Source organism: Orcinus orca, chromosome 8 (genome assembly GCF_937001465.1).
Source record: "Orcinus orca chromosome 8, mOrcOrc1.1, whole genome shotgun sequence".
Classification (NCBI taxonomy): domain Eukaryota; kingdom Metazoa; phylum Chordata; class Mammalia; order Artiodactyla; family Delphinidae; genus Orcinus; species Orcinus orca.
Window position 1 is genome coordinate 48,752,775 of NC_064566.1, and position 15,786 is coordinate 48,768,560.

Below are 15,786 nucleotides of genomic sequence, written 5' to 3' on the forward strand. Positions count from 1 at the left end.
GTACTTCCACTTTAGTTCAACCCTGAACACACATATCAACACACACACACACACACACACACACACACACACACACACACACAAACCTGAGCACTTACATACTATTCTACATGCTAAGCGTTTTGCTTACATTTATGAACGAATGAATATGATAGATGATAGATAGATAGATAGACAGATGATAGATGAATAGATGAATGGGTAGATGAAGTAAATGCTTCCCTTCCTGATTGTCTCCTTACCCTGTTTAAAAAGCCCAGGCCTCATACTAACCTGGCAAGGGAGATACCATGATCACAAAGGTGGTTTTCCGAGGGCAAGGCTTATCCATTGCACTCTGGATGTGCTGACCCCTGCAATTTCCCCAAATGTCGGAAACTCGACTGCATAATTTGTGGTAGTGGGGGCAGGACAGGAGGAAAGCCCCAGGTCTCAGATCTGATATACCGGCCTTATTTAATTCATCAGTGCCTAAGTTAAATTCTGATGTCAAAGGAAATCAAAAGGTTTGGGAAAAAAACCCAATTTCTGACCGACAACTCATGCTTCATAGATGATGGAACTAAAAATTTTCAGGAGCGTTTAATGGGTAATGAATGGTATGAGATCACTTGTACGTGGAATCTAAAAAAATAATTCAAATGAGTGTATATGAAAAACAAAAAGAGACTCACAGATATAGAAAACAAACCAGAGATTACCAAAGGGAAGAGGGAAGGGGGCACAAATTAGGAATACAGGATTAAGAGATACAAACTACTATGTATGAAATAGGTAAGCAACAAGGACACATAGCACAGCAGAGGGAATTACACCCATTATCTTGTAATAACTTTGAATGTAGTATAATCTGTAAAAATACTGAATCACTATGCTGTACATCTGAAACTAATATAATCTTATAAATCAACTATAGTTCAAAACAAAAATAGGGCATGAACACTAATGACTCCTCTTTCCCTGAATCTGAGATCACAGGTTCTCAACACTTTCAGTCTCTCTCTTACTGTGTCAGCCGCGGAAGTAGACAGGAGAGTTGAACTTGGTAGACAAAGAACAGTATGTCAACCCCCAAAGTCACAGTCCTAAACTCTTCAAGTCTTTCCTTACCCTGAAGGTGGACCAGGGTCACTCTCTGCTGACTTTAAAGGACAGGAAAAGGACTTGTTTGCACTTTTTGTATGAGAAAAAATATTACCTCCAGGCAGTGGCTTTTTGGGGACCACTAACTCTTTACAGAGATTCCTACAGACTACTCATTCCATCCAGTCCCCAAGCTTAGAAAGACCCAAGCTCCTGTTTTTGATTTAAGCTCTTTTTGATTATTAACAATTAAATTCTGACCTCCATCCCGACCCTGCTCTAGTCACTGTTTTGGGAACATTAACTATGTATTGTCTACTGTTTACCATCCTATAGTCAGGGTCAGGAGGTTGTCACTGGAAACCTCTGCAATGCCTTTCCTTGATGTTTTACCATGTGTCAGGCATTGGACTAGGTGCTATATATACATTATCACATAACTGCGTTCGTTTTATAATATTTATATTATTGATAAAAAACTAAGACCCAGTGGTGATAGCTTTTTATTTTTTATTTTTTTGTGGTACGCGGGCCTCTCACTGTTGTGGCCCCTCCCGTTGAGGAGCACAGGCTCCGGAAGCGCAGGCTCAGCGGCCATGGCTCAAGGGCCCAGCCGCTCTGCGGCATGTGGGATCTTCCCGGACCGGGGCGCGAACCCGTGTCCCCTGCATCGGCAGGTGGACTCCCAACCACGGCGCCACCAGGGAAGTCTGATGATAGCTTTTATTTTCTGAACTTGTATGGCTTTCTCTTTTATTCACCTAACATAACTTTCCCAGACACTAACAATTAAAAGCTATTGTGAATTTCCACAAACACAACAAAGTTGTTGTGAAATTAAATCTATTGTCAATTTATGGGGAAAAAATTATGCACTTTCCCCACTAAGTCACTGAAGCAAGAGAAACAAGAAAAAATTGAAATAGTAAATTTTTCAGTGATTCCTTTACTATCATACAAAGACAAGCATGTGGACCTGGGAGGGAAGGTATGGTCCATGTCGGGTGTGGTGTGACACAAGGGTTTGTATGGTGTGGCATATAGTGCAAAGACCTCACCATGACGTTGAGAGCAGAGATCTCTTTAAGGTCTAAGGCACACAAAAAGGGATGCAAGGTATATACAGACCTCTGAGTGTCATTCCTTTTCTTAGGGGGAGAAGAGTCATAGCCTGAGTTTGTGGACTATGAGCCCTTTCTCCTCTCTCCCACTTAGCATCCAGGTCAGAATGATATGGCTTGTCCTACCCCTGTGCTAGGCTGACTCACTTCAAGGCCCAGGCATGGGAGGGGCTCTATGAGGTCTCCGATAACACTATCTGTAGGGCCAGGACCCAGGACGGGCAGCTTCTCCCTCCCAGCCCCTGAGCAGGGTTTGCTTAGCTCTGTATTCAAATGCCATATTTATTTTTAAGGAGCTAACCAGGAGCCCACTCAGCCTGGCTGTGGCATGGAAACTACCTAAGATATTTTAGATTCCATCTGTTCCTTCTCTCAGAAAGACCACAGTTCAAGGCAAAGGGGCTCAGGGAAAGTGCATTGGAGAGCAAGTCAGGAGCTTCGAGTCCTAGACTGGGCATTTCTATGACAAATTATATCATACTGAGAAAGTCCCCATCCTTCTCTGTGCTTCAGATCTCTCTTTTGTAAACAACAGACTAGAGTAAATGGCCCTTCTGCCAGGAGAGAATTTCTGTTGATTAAATTCAGAAGTTCCCTTAACTCTTAAACCAGGACTTCTTTGAACCCAATACTAGCAAGACATCCTCAGATCCTCTCATTCTTCTTTAACCAGGCCCACTGGGTACTAGCTGTGTGTGTGCTGGCTCACTTGTGCATGTGGAGAAGAGAGAATACCCTTCTATCCTCTCTTCTCATACCTTTAGGAAAGAACTTGACACCCTTCCCACTTAACCATCACCACTAACTCATTTCAGAGATTCAACCCTTTACTGCAGGGAAGTCTTAGGCGGTAGAGAGCAGTGGTTAAGAGAACAGACTGTGGAGCCAGACGGCCTGAGTGGCTGAACTCAGCAGCTCTTTGTATCTATATGACTCAGTTCTCTCACCTGTAAAATGGGGTTTTAACATCCTCATAAGATTGTTCTGACATTGAGAGAGTTAATATATGCAACGTAGTGGCTTATATATGCTAAGTACTCTGAGAGACCTTTGCTATTTTTATTGTGTCCAACGTGCTACAGCAGACCACTATTTTATTCTGCACTTTACATCAGTTCATTTATAACAGTAATAATAAAATAACTGACATTTATTGAAGGCTTACTAATGTGCCAGACATTGCAAAGATTGTAATGATTTTGCATAACTTATATCATTTAACTTATTTCTCTGAGGTCAGGGACAAGTATACCAAGTAGAGGAAGGGTAGTGATTATGATTACTGTCTTTGTTTAAGTAGTTGGCTTTGTGAAGTCAAGGACATGACTCTCTGGTTCACTGTTATGTCACCAGCACATGTTTCAAAGCATGCAATGTGGGTTTAACAAATGTATGAATACTCCAATATGGAAAGGTTATCTTCTGAAACAGGGATTTGAGTTATACTACGTGACAAAAAAATTAAACGATTTTCATTTGCATAAGAACTTTGTAAATATTATGTTGTCTAACAAAAACATGGGCTCAGTGGAAAAGCCATGAGTGCCTCCTCATGTTAGAAAGTGCTTCACTCATGATAGTATGAAACAGGGATGTTTCAGAGGGGATTCATACCCTAAGCAGAAGGTAGTTTTTGATGAATGCCTAGACTCACATAGCTCTGTGAAGGCTTATGCCATTACATTTTATTCTCTGTTTCCTCATCATATACACGATGATGGATGCACATGAGAAAAGGCTCTCCCCACACTTTTTTTTCCACAAATTTATTTATTTATTCAATTATTTAATTCTTGGCTGCATTGGGTCTTTGCTGCTGCACGTAGGTTTTCTTTAGTTGCTGAGAGCTGGGGTTACTCTTTGTTGCGGTGTGCGGGCTTCTCATTGCGGTGACTTCTCTTGTTGTGGAGCATGGGCTCTAGGCGCGCTGGCTTCGGTAGTTGTGGCTCATGGGCTGCAGAGCACAGGCTTAGTAGTTGTGGCACATGGGCTTAGTTGCTCCGCGGCATGTGGGATCTTCCCGGACCAGGGCTGGAACCTGTGTCCCCTGCATTGGCAGGCAGACTCTTAACCACTGAGCCACCAGGGAAGTCCTCCCCACACTTCTTGATTGGATGAATCAAACTATCAAGGGGACGTCTTGAGGCAAATTGGGAAAAAGAGCTAGAAAGAGTTCCAAGTGAAGTGAAAACCAAAACATTCTCTCCCCATTCAGGGCTCCAGCAGATGGGAATTTAGGGCTTTGTGAAGCCTGGCTGAAAATCAGGAGCCCCATGGGACATGCATAGGAAAGAGACCCAGTGCCCACATGGAGCTGGTTTCCTTCATGTGACAGGGAGCCCCCTGCTCCAAACCTCCAGAGCCCTTCTCTTCAAACTGTCCTATCAGAATATCCTCACCTCCATCCAGAAACTATTCTTCCCAGTCTGTGCCCCTCTTAGTTGAAGGAGTTTCCCATGACGAGACCCTCCCAGCACCCAGAGACTGGTCCTCAGCTTCTTACTCTCAGTTTTCCGAATCCAGTTGCCCAGGGTTCCTTCCTTGGCTCCTGCTGTTGACCTTGACCCTCCCTCCTCCCCCTGAACCCTGCTGAGATGATCCATTGGATGAGTATGGCTCCTTCAAGAAATACTTCACTTGTTAATGGCTTATCCCCAAATCCCATTCTAAATATCCAACATCACTATAAGTAAGAGAGGATGAAGAGGAATATGGGGGAATAAGGAGAGAGAGTGAGTAGGAGAGTGCGGGAGAAGCTGGACAGGATTAATGGATGATAAAATCTACTACTATATTTTGAGAACTTTTCTAAAGTCTAATTAAACAAGCTACTGCTTCACAGACAGTGTGTCATATTTCTTTCCAACCTCATACTAACTCCATAAGATGGATACAATTATTATTCCTGTTTTTAGATGACAAGACTAAGCTCAGAGGAATCAAAGAATTTGCCTAAGGTCAGACATGTAAGAGACAATGCTAGTTCTTGGACCCAAAGTCAGAAACTGGATCTACTGCTCACAAGCCCTTTGCTGCACTGTTGAGGAACATTAGATGGATAGGCCTAGGAAAGCAGGGCCTGGGGCTCTGGTTGAAGGAGGCAGGCATGGAGAGGTCCATGACTATAACTTTGGGAGCAGGAGTTTCTTAGGGCTTGAACTTCAACGAACCTTGACTCAGCAAACCCGAGGTCCCCATGGGGACCCTGGGAGCTGGGGTGCAAGATGTGTCTATCAGAGATCACAGAGAGGGCAGGGCCAAGGCTAGCTGCCAGTTATCAGAGTCCAGAAAGGCTACAGGTCTGTGGGCTCAGATAGGTGGTTAGGGCAGGTTGGCGGCTCCGGGTGGAGCCATGAGTCTCAGGGCAGATAGACTGAGTATAGAAGTGAGCACAGGAAAGGGGAGGGAGGCACAGCATAGCAGCAATTTACATTTTACCACCAAGTGAGACTCCCCATCCCCTCAACTAGTGGCAAAGAACTTAGTGCTGACATCTGTAAAATAAGAGTAATAATTACATCTATCTTATGGGGTTATGGAGGATCAAAAGAGATGCACACTGTCTGGACCAGTAACAGCAATTCAGGCCAGAGCTATGGGTTCCCTAGGGACCAGACATCTCAAAACAGCAGGTAAGTTCTAGAAAATAACACCAATCACTCTTAAATATGTAGAGACTCTCAAAGCCCAATATATCATTTAACAATGGCCTGAGATGTCGTGTGAGAGGAGCCTTCCCCTCCCTCAGGAGGGCTATCTTCCCAGGTACTGTGGTCAAAGTCCAGAGCTTAGCTTTAAGGCTGAAACACCTGAAGCCACAGGTGCAGATGAAGGCAGATGACGGCAAGTTTGCACTTTAAGAAAACCTCACTTCACAAAGAGCACGTACAATCCTAGATTCTGAAGCATAAGAGATCCACTAAGAATCTGAACAGAAGTTGAACAGGAAACAAGATGATTAAGGAACTAGAGACCACAAGAAAAATATTTGAAAAAACAGAGGAGATTTAGACTAGAGGAAAGTTAAAAGAGGATGGGAATTAATACTTACTGAAATCTTTCTATATGTCAGGTACCATTCTAGGGTATTTAAATAGTCTCATTTAATATGGTAGTTCTGTGAAGTATATATCATGAAACATGCTGTATGCATGCTAATGATAAGTGATGTTTCTTGAGTATTTAGTATATACTAAGATATAATTTAAGTTCATTATATGAATTAGTTTATCCTCATACCAATATTCAGAAGTCCATTAATGTTTCTCAACTGATGAGGAAACCAAGGTGCAGAAAATGTAAGACAATTTCTTGAATAAGTAGCCAATTTGCAATCTAAACCCAGGTGGTCCAGGCTCTCCTACTGTCTACATTACACTGTCTCTTTTTAAGTGTGGGGGACTTGAGGGTCAAAGAGATGAAATAACCTGTCCAAGCTCATAGAGCTAGTAAGTAGTGAGGTTAAGATGTAGGCCCAGTTCTGCTGCTGCTAAAGACTGTGCTCTTCCTACAACAAAACACCAACACGGACATCTACTGTGGACCCAAGAAATAGAAGCAGATTAAACTGCCCCTATTCCCCACTTTTATACCTTGGATATTAGAGATTAGGGTTCAAGTCATAATTGCAGACCATACGTCCTCAACATGGGTGTGTCTCCGTAAGAAAGTCTGAAAGAGAATGAATTAAAGAAAAAAATTGGAAACAAGTTCAGAATAAAAAGAGGCTCTAGCTTGGACTACAGAGATTGTTGGATTGTAGGTTATGTATAGGTCCCTGAGAACACTGGAGGTCTATAGTGGCCCAAATGACCTCTTGACCCTTGGCCAAGCCACAAGTTTGGTTAAGGAAGAGAGTGTATTATATTCTTTAGTTATTCTTCAGACCTAGCTGCCTGCTTCTCTCTTTACCCTGCACGGCTTAGAAACTCACTGCACCTAAAACATATGTGTATCTATTTATTTAGGTCTGTGTGACATCTTAGTTAGTGCCAAGCACTGAGGACACTAAACCATGCCATGGGCAGTGCTGTGGTGATGAGTTAAGAATATAAAAAATGAGAAGAAGTTCTGCAAGTTCCCTGCACCTCCCTTTGCAGAGCTTGACAATGAGAGTCCTCACAAATGTTACCAGTGCAGGACCCTGATTTATAAGTTAACTTTTCCAAGATCCGTTTGGGTTTCATGCTGTCTTTCTCCTCTGCAAGGAGAATAGAAGACAGATAATTAACTTTGCTATTGTAATCACTTTGCTATGTATATGTATTTCAAATCATCATGTTATACACTTTACACACGTATGATTTTTATTTAAAAAAGAAAAAAATAAAAAAGAAATGATTCAAAATATCTGTATTTCCAATCATCCTTTGGACATAAGATGTGACTCTAATAGTTATATGTAAATACTTATTATAATAATATAACAACAGATAATACTTAGTGAGCATATATTGTATCTCTATCTCTTTACGTAATAAACTAAATTAATTGTCATGATTTATACTATGAGCTAAGTCATGTTACCGTCCTATATTTCAAAGACATGGAGACATTAAGAAACTTGCCCAAGGTTACATAAGAAGTAGGTGGTGTTGGGATCACAGAACCTCTCTCAATTCCTCATGGCAACATTTGGCTAAAGCATTGTCAGCCCTATTTGATCAGGAACGGGCTTGTATTCATTGAAGACTCTGACGCCCTATTCCTTTCTGTGATTTTCCTGACCTCAATAGACTTACGAAACCTCTGATGTAGAAGAGAGGAGGAAGGGAGAGTTTATTGTGGTGAGTGATGAAGTCTCTTTCTGTGACCATGCACCAGGGGGGCTCCTCTCTAAGGCTAAATCACTTTGTCTCACTGCATTCTAGCTAGTCCTATACACCTTGCCTAAAGAGCATTGGAGAACAGGTATTCTCCATTATGAAAAATCCATTCATCTCTCAAGACCCAGCTTACATTTCTTTAATCCTGTAAGATCTTTTGGTACATTATTTACTCCCTAAAAAGATCCCAGACTTAAGAGAGTCATAAGTTTCCTCTCCCACATATATCTCTATTAAGTATGGAAAATATTGTAATATTGTATATAATTAACTATTGTTTTTGACTAGGACTGCTGGAAGGCAAGATACATGTCTTATTCTTATTTATGATTCAAGTACTGAAATTAGTGTCTAGCACATAGCAACTACTCCAAAAACATTTACTAGATGACTGTCTTGCCTACAAGCCCAGGCCCCTCTATCCCCTTCAGCCACCTTATCTCCAATTAAATAAGCTCCAATTTCCCCTGAATTCATATTTCATTTTTGTCTAAGCCTCGGCTGCTGCCTTCCCATACTCTAAGCATAGACATTTATGCCCGGGCCCCATTCTGAGTCAATGTCCTGCTCCCTATCTTCTTGGTCTGCATAGCCTTATAGGCCGGGATCTGGCCCCAACACAGCCATGCTGAGTCATGCTGAGTCATGCTGAGGCTTAGGGTGTATGGCCAGATGTTCTCAGCCCTGCGTGATGACTGCTATCTGGGTCCCCAGCAGGAGGTTTACAGGACAGATGACAAGAAAGGAGAACTCCAGCCAGCATAATGAAGAGAGAGGGATACAGAGGCAGAATGTGACATGTCCTGGAATATACTCCCTTTGGATTTAAAACTATATTTCTGGCTGTCCCATAAATGCCATAGAATGATCAGTTGTTGTTTATCTAACAATCATCTTGCAGGTAGTCTCTCACACCAAGAAGCAGGAAAAAAAAAAACCCTTATAACTACATGTGTATGGATTTTTAATTCACAAAATATACAGTCATTAATCAAATGTGATCAGAGTAATTAGAAGCATAAGACCTTTGCTAGTGAGATCCCTGACCCTTTCTTATGCACCATATAACTCAGGACAGAACCTTTATATACAGTTTCCTCATGTATATAAAGATGTGGCAGGGCTGGATGACTAAATAATTTTTCCAGGTCTCACCTTTTTAAGATTCCAGATACTGCACACCTACTTTGCAGTGTCCTGTAGGTAAGGACTGACATATGAGGATGAAAGAGAGAGGCATGAAACAGAGGAAAAGGAAAACATTGTTCAGCATTTTAGGGTACCCCCAGACATCTGCTGACAAAGGCTCTGTGCTCTTAGAGGTCCCACGCTCACATGCTGGTCATGACTAGGGATGCCACTTGGGAACCCTCAACTTAAGGAAATATCTCATGCCAGTCTTGGTGCTACTACTGTCATGGGAAAGCGTCTTAACTTATAAGCCTCTGCTCAGCACCCAGGAGATGCTCGCAGTCTTCACATCACTTTGGGTAAAGTTCTGACGTGTGAGATATTTTCTGATTTTCCTACTTACCCTTCCACCATCTTCATTTTAAAGCAAGAATTCTGAGGCAGTTAGTGTGCTGAACAAAGGAACTGACAAAACTCAACATAAAGACTCTCCTTGTTCAGCTTCCAAATCCTCACACTGACATATACTCATATTCAGAAATTAACATGTACAAGAGCATGGGCATACACGTGTGCACACACACACAAAAGCACCCCCCAAATTCCACATCCTGTTAGAAAATCCATTTGGTGTTACTTTAAACATTTATTTACAGTCTGACCCCTTGCTACCACCTGCATTGCTACCACCCTGGTGTAAGGCGTTATAATCTCTACCTGAACTCTTACTGCGGACTCCTAATTGATCTGTCTCCTTCTACAACTGCCACCGGACAGTGTCTTCCCAATACTGCAGCCAAAACACACTTGTAAAAGTGTAAATCAGGTATGGTAACCTCTTTGTCCAAAGGTCTCTGATAGTTTCCTGCATCAATCATAATAAAGCCAAATTTCCTACCATAACAATTTCCTACAATAACAACAATTGCCAACGTTTGTTGGCACATACACACGTATATGTGTGTGTATATATGTGCATGTTTATATGTGTATTTGTAAATATAGGTGTATATGTGTGTATATATATAACATATGTGCAGATATAATATGTATACATATATGTTTATAAATATATATATGCTTTTTCTTACAACTCTATGATACAGGTATTATTATTGTCACAAATTTTATAGATTAGCACCTCCACAACCAGCACTTCTACTCTCCCTCTCAGTCTGCTCCTCCATTGGCCTTATTTTCAATCCCTGAAAATTCTAAGCATCCTCCCACTTTAAGATACTTATATTTGTAATTCCCTATGTCTTAAACATTTAATCCATATGCAGTGGCTATTTATAATCTGTCGGTGTCTTCTCAAGTGTCCCCTTACAGTGAAGAAATCCCTACCACACAATTTAAAGTAGTAATACCCTTCCACCCTTGTCCCCATTAAACTCTATCCTTCATTCCAGTATTCTTTTCCTCCATAGCACTTAACATCATTTGGCATATACCATATATTTTATTTGTTTATTTACTTATTGTTTCACTTTGCTTACTATCAACTCCATGAAAATGTTTTGTTTTGTTTTGCTTCTGTATACTCAGAACTTTTGCAGTATTGAATGAACAACTGAAGAGCCAAACACATACATCTATCACTACAAAGACATATACACATACACCCACCGCTACACACATACCAAGATATACGGTGTAGTGATGCCAAAAGAGGTAATGCCAACTAGATGTATTTAAACCTCAGCAACCAGGACCTTGATCGAATTACTTAGTTCTAGGATGTGGCCCATTTGTCCTGTAGGCTGAGATTGACCCTTGAAGTCTTATTCTTGTTAAAATGAAAGGCACACAAACCTAAAAATAGAAATCTGTGTACTTATTTATCCATTTACATTGAGATTTATAACTTGAATACTCATGTCTTTGTGAGCAATACATTCTTTCCTTGTATCAATCAAGAAAAAGTAGAGGAAACAAACTGTTCCAAAGCAAGCAGCTGGATACAATCATGCTAAGTAAGCATCTTGCCACTAGGCTCAGACATAGCTTATTCATCCATCTTCATGGGAAGGATAAGTTTGGCTTGGACATAACTGTTATGTGAGGTTCAAAACATCTCTAGATTCTGAGCCAACAGAACAACATTCCTTTTCCTATACTTTCCTTGTTGGCCAACTCTCTAATGATTAATACACTTCTCTTTATACATCAGAACATTCCATAGATTATAATCTAATTATAATCATAGTTCAGAGCTTCTGGCCTGGGAGTCATTCTGTTTCTTTCAGGTGACTTTGAGTCTCTCTTTTTTATCACTAAATTTATTTTTGATAGCAATTGAAATTAGTGTGAGATTTGTTCCCCTATCCTTTGAGGTCTTGCATATTATCTAGTCACTGTTGCCTTCATATTTTTATAATACTCACATATTTGTACACACACACACACACGCACACAAATATATTTTACGCAGAGCATATTTATCAGGCATTTCTAAACAGTTAACCATGCAAGACCCCCAAACACTAACCCAAAATGTCTTTCACTTGTCTACTTGTATAAAAGCCAAGAACAGAGTCTTTGAAGCCAGTAAGAAAAGCACTTTGTCTTTCACTTCTTTAGCTAGTCCTCTTCTTTGCCACAGCTCTGTGTAGTCCTGAGCTCCTATCTAAGCTCACAGTTTCTGACCCCGCCCAGCTATCACCAGCCCAAGTCCCCAGAAGGAGAAAAATACTGGATCTGTCTACCTCTGTTAATTAAAAACAAACCAAAATAAAATAAATGCCCCCCAACCCCCAGAAAACAAATGAATACACAGAAGAAGAAGAAGAAGAAGAAGAAGGAGAAGGAGGAAGAAGAAGAAGGGGAAGGGGAAAGGGAAGGGAAAGAAAAACAAACAAACAAACAAAAACAAAACAGGTGCAGGAAATAACTGGTGACATTAATGCCTAAATGGGGCTGGAGTAGAGAGAAGGGCTACAGTAGCTTGTTGGTCTAGTAATCTAAGAGGTTTTCCTTTCCCTCAGAGATGCCTCAGACTCAGTAAGATAGGGGTTGTCAAATTTTGGTTTCAGAAGGAACCCTTCTGGGGCTAGAATTAGCAAAGGCTGAAAGGGGTTTGGGAGAGGAGTGATCATTAACTGCCCTCACTAGGTCAAAGGATCCTAGTTTCTCATAATTCCTCATGGTAGATGATCTTGTTAATGGGTGGGATCTAACCATACTGCTTCCATTTAAGGCCTGCATAGTTACCAAACCTCAAATTTATACTGTTTGATAGATGCAGATTTTTTATTCAAGAAACATGCTATGCTATAGCTTCAGTATTGAGTACGCAAAGTACTGAAGATAACGTGACTAGGCAAAAAAAAAAAAAAAAAAAATAGTCATTAACTTTTCGAAATTCAAAGTCATCAAGTCAAGGACTTCCCAATCTTGGGACACAGGATTCTAAGCCTTAAACCTAGAAGAATCTCATTTGAATCAATCGTAGGTAGAAATTTAAATATTGAGTTTACGTATGCTTCAGAGCTACTACATATGAACAAAGTTTGTAAATTACTACTTGACTAAAGTCTCGAGTAAGATCCATGAGATATGGACCAATGAGCTATATAGTAGTGTGGTAGAGGGAAGGAAGATTAGCAAGCACTGGCTCTAATGATAGTGTCATTCCTTCTAACTATTCAGAGCTGTCTTAGTTCATAGAATATACTAGGCAATACTATTTAAACAACATAAAAAACCAGGAATTTCTCAAAAATTTAATCATAAAAATAAATGAAAACAACTTTGCTTAAGGTCAAAAAGCATCAAGGGAGCCAAGAAAGTGAAGTTATAAAATGGGAATATGGGAAGTTTCTGACTTTTCTAAGTTGCCAGATTCCAGTTTTAACCTTCAAGGTTCATCGTGTAGACAAGTGTACAATAACTGGCTGGTTCTGCCTTTCCACTCCCTCTTCCCAGTGAAGATTCTTCTTGCTTAATTAACACTCACATGCATCTCTGGCTATGCCTTAGTCACAGTGGTCCCAGAGGTCAGTCAAACCATCAATGTCTGTGTTATAAGCCTCCAACAAAAGAAATGCCTCTGAGAATGAGACCCAGCTTGGGTTCACAGTCACCGGCAACCTTTGTGAGATATGATGCAGAGGCCCAGCAATTACAAAGCAGTAGTGTTGCTTGACCAGTGGTCGTGGTCTATTCTCTCATTCTTTGCAATCATAACAGAAGATATTCATTGGCTCCCTGCATGGAAGCCATTAGAATTTCCTGCTACTCGTGGCACACAATTTATTCTAGACTAATGCAACACTTAATAAGACTTTTATCCCATCTATTTCTGCTATAAGAAGATAAATTGAGAAGCATAATGAAAGCAGACTAACTTATAGCTTCACTAATCAAGAATCCTAAGCAGCTTTTTTTGTACCTTCAATGGTTTATAGACCCAGTCCATAATTTTCCAATTTTAAAATTAAAAATAGAAAAAAAACTCATTTGTGGTAAAGAATAACTTTTGAAGGATTTTTTCTCAGCTAATATTGTGAAAAAATGTGGTGGGATCAAAGACCTATTTTATCTACTAACAATGTAATTTATACAATCCTCCATGCTAATAGCACCTAAAGATAATACAGTATTTGACTCACAGGATTAGTATATATGTCATAAATGAGCTAGCAAGATTTAAGGAAATATTTTATTTTTCCTTGCTAAAAAGAGGCATCTTACATCTTTCTTAAAATCCTGCGTAGAGTTTACCAAAGTACAAATGTCACAGGATATCCTAAGAGGCAGGAGTTAATCTTTAACAAATTTTGAAGTTTCTTTTAAAACTTTTCATTTAAATACCTTAAGAGATAACATTTTTATTTTATTAATTTTAATTTCTAGGCAATAAATGAATAATCTTAGTTTTTTCTTTTTTTTGACCATTTAATCTTTCTGATGTATCATGGATAATCACGTCATTTATCTCTCTAAACTTTGGGTTTTTCATCTGGGAAAAAGAGACAATAATCATGGTATTTCACAGGAGAAATAAATAAATACTTCAAAATGAGCAGCTGAGATAATTGAGCTTGAATCAACAAGCACCTAAGCAAAAATGAAAGTATATTCAGCTTAAGTGACTTCAGAATCAGAATTCATAAGCCTTGAACTGAGTTACAGACATGCTGCCTTTCAACCCTGTAACATTTCTTGAAGCCTTTTTCCACACCTTTAGTAATAAGAAAGCAAGGGATGGGCCGGATCCTTGGAGGCAAGCCAGTTCTTTTCCCAAATGCTGTTACTAGAGAAGGATATATGAGCCCTGAAATGGGTATAAGGGAGGAGAAGGGAGATCAACTCCACACTCTGAATTTAAGAGAAGCCTGGTGTCCACACTCTGAACTGGAAGGAGAATGGAACACACTCATACTGTCTGCTTCAGATGAGGTTTGTTTCCCAAACTCTTGGTCTTGTGCAGCCTGGTTCTTATTCCCTGGGCTTTGACAATGTCTGATCCTCATACCCAAGGTCTAAGGGAAGGGTCACTGTACTCACACTGTGGATCTATACAAATTTGCCTTGGAAACCTAGAACTCTATCTCTACTGATTAAAAAATCATCCGTAATTTAAAAAGACACATGCACCCCTATGTTTGTAGCAGCACTATGTACAATAGCCAAGACATGGAAGCAACTTTCATGTCCATTGACAGATGAATGGATAAAGAGATGTGGTACTTACATACAATGGAATATTACTCAACCATAAAATAGAATGAAATAATGCCATTTGCAGCAATGTGGATGCACTTAAGGATTATCATATTAAGTGAAGTAAGCCAGACAAAGACAAATATCATATGACATCGCTTATATGTGGAATCTAAAAAAATATGATACAAATGAACTTATATACAACACAGAAATAGACCCACAGACATGGAAAACAAACTTATGGTTACCAGAGTTTGGGATTAACATAAACACACTACTATATATCGAATAGATAAACAACAAGGACCTACCATATAGCACAGGGAACAATACTCAATATTTTGTAATAGCCTATAAGGGAAAAGAATCTGAAAAGATATATATATATAAAACTGAATCACTTTGCTGTACACCTGAAACTAACACAACATTGTAAATCAACTATACTTAAAAATAAATAAATAAATAAATAAAACTCTTATTCATACAAGGGCTATTCTTCACTGAGTAGCCAGATACTTCTTGTCCTTTCATTGGTCCTCTACTTCAGTGATCAAATGTCTTCTCTCTCAACCTAGAATTCTGTCATCCTAGGTTACATAGTCTAGCCCAGGGATTTTTTCCTATCTTTCTTAAGGGGGGAATAAGCTAAGAAACACTTGTGAAAGTCACAGCCCAGGAAAACTGGTCCACTGAAGGCTGATTTTTAATTATACAATTATAGATGGCTTCTCCTCCACCATTCCTTACCACTATATTAACAGGACTCCAGTATAATAACAGAGGATTGCAGCTGGAAAAGTTGCAAGGTACATAATCTATTTCATGATGATGTGTTCTTAGGGAAACCCAGAGCCAACAGGGACATCAAAATACAAAAGAAAACAAAAAATAAGGACACTAGAGAAACTTGAAGTCTCCTGAACTGATGGCTTCCACAAACATTAAACATACTC

At 39.8% G+C, this 15,786-nt stretch overlaps 1 non-coding gene across 1 annotated transcript; it reads left to right on the plus strand.

The window, feature by feature from the left end:
* Positions 1-265: 265 nt before the first annotated feature.
* LOC117196384 (U1 spliceosomal RNA) lies at positions 266-429 on the plus strand. Its single transcript, XR_004476547.1, has one exon. It is a non-coding gene; the product is annotated as a U1 spliceosomal RNA (small nuclear RNA).
* Positions 430-15,786: the final 15,357 nt, after the last annotated feature.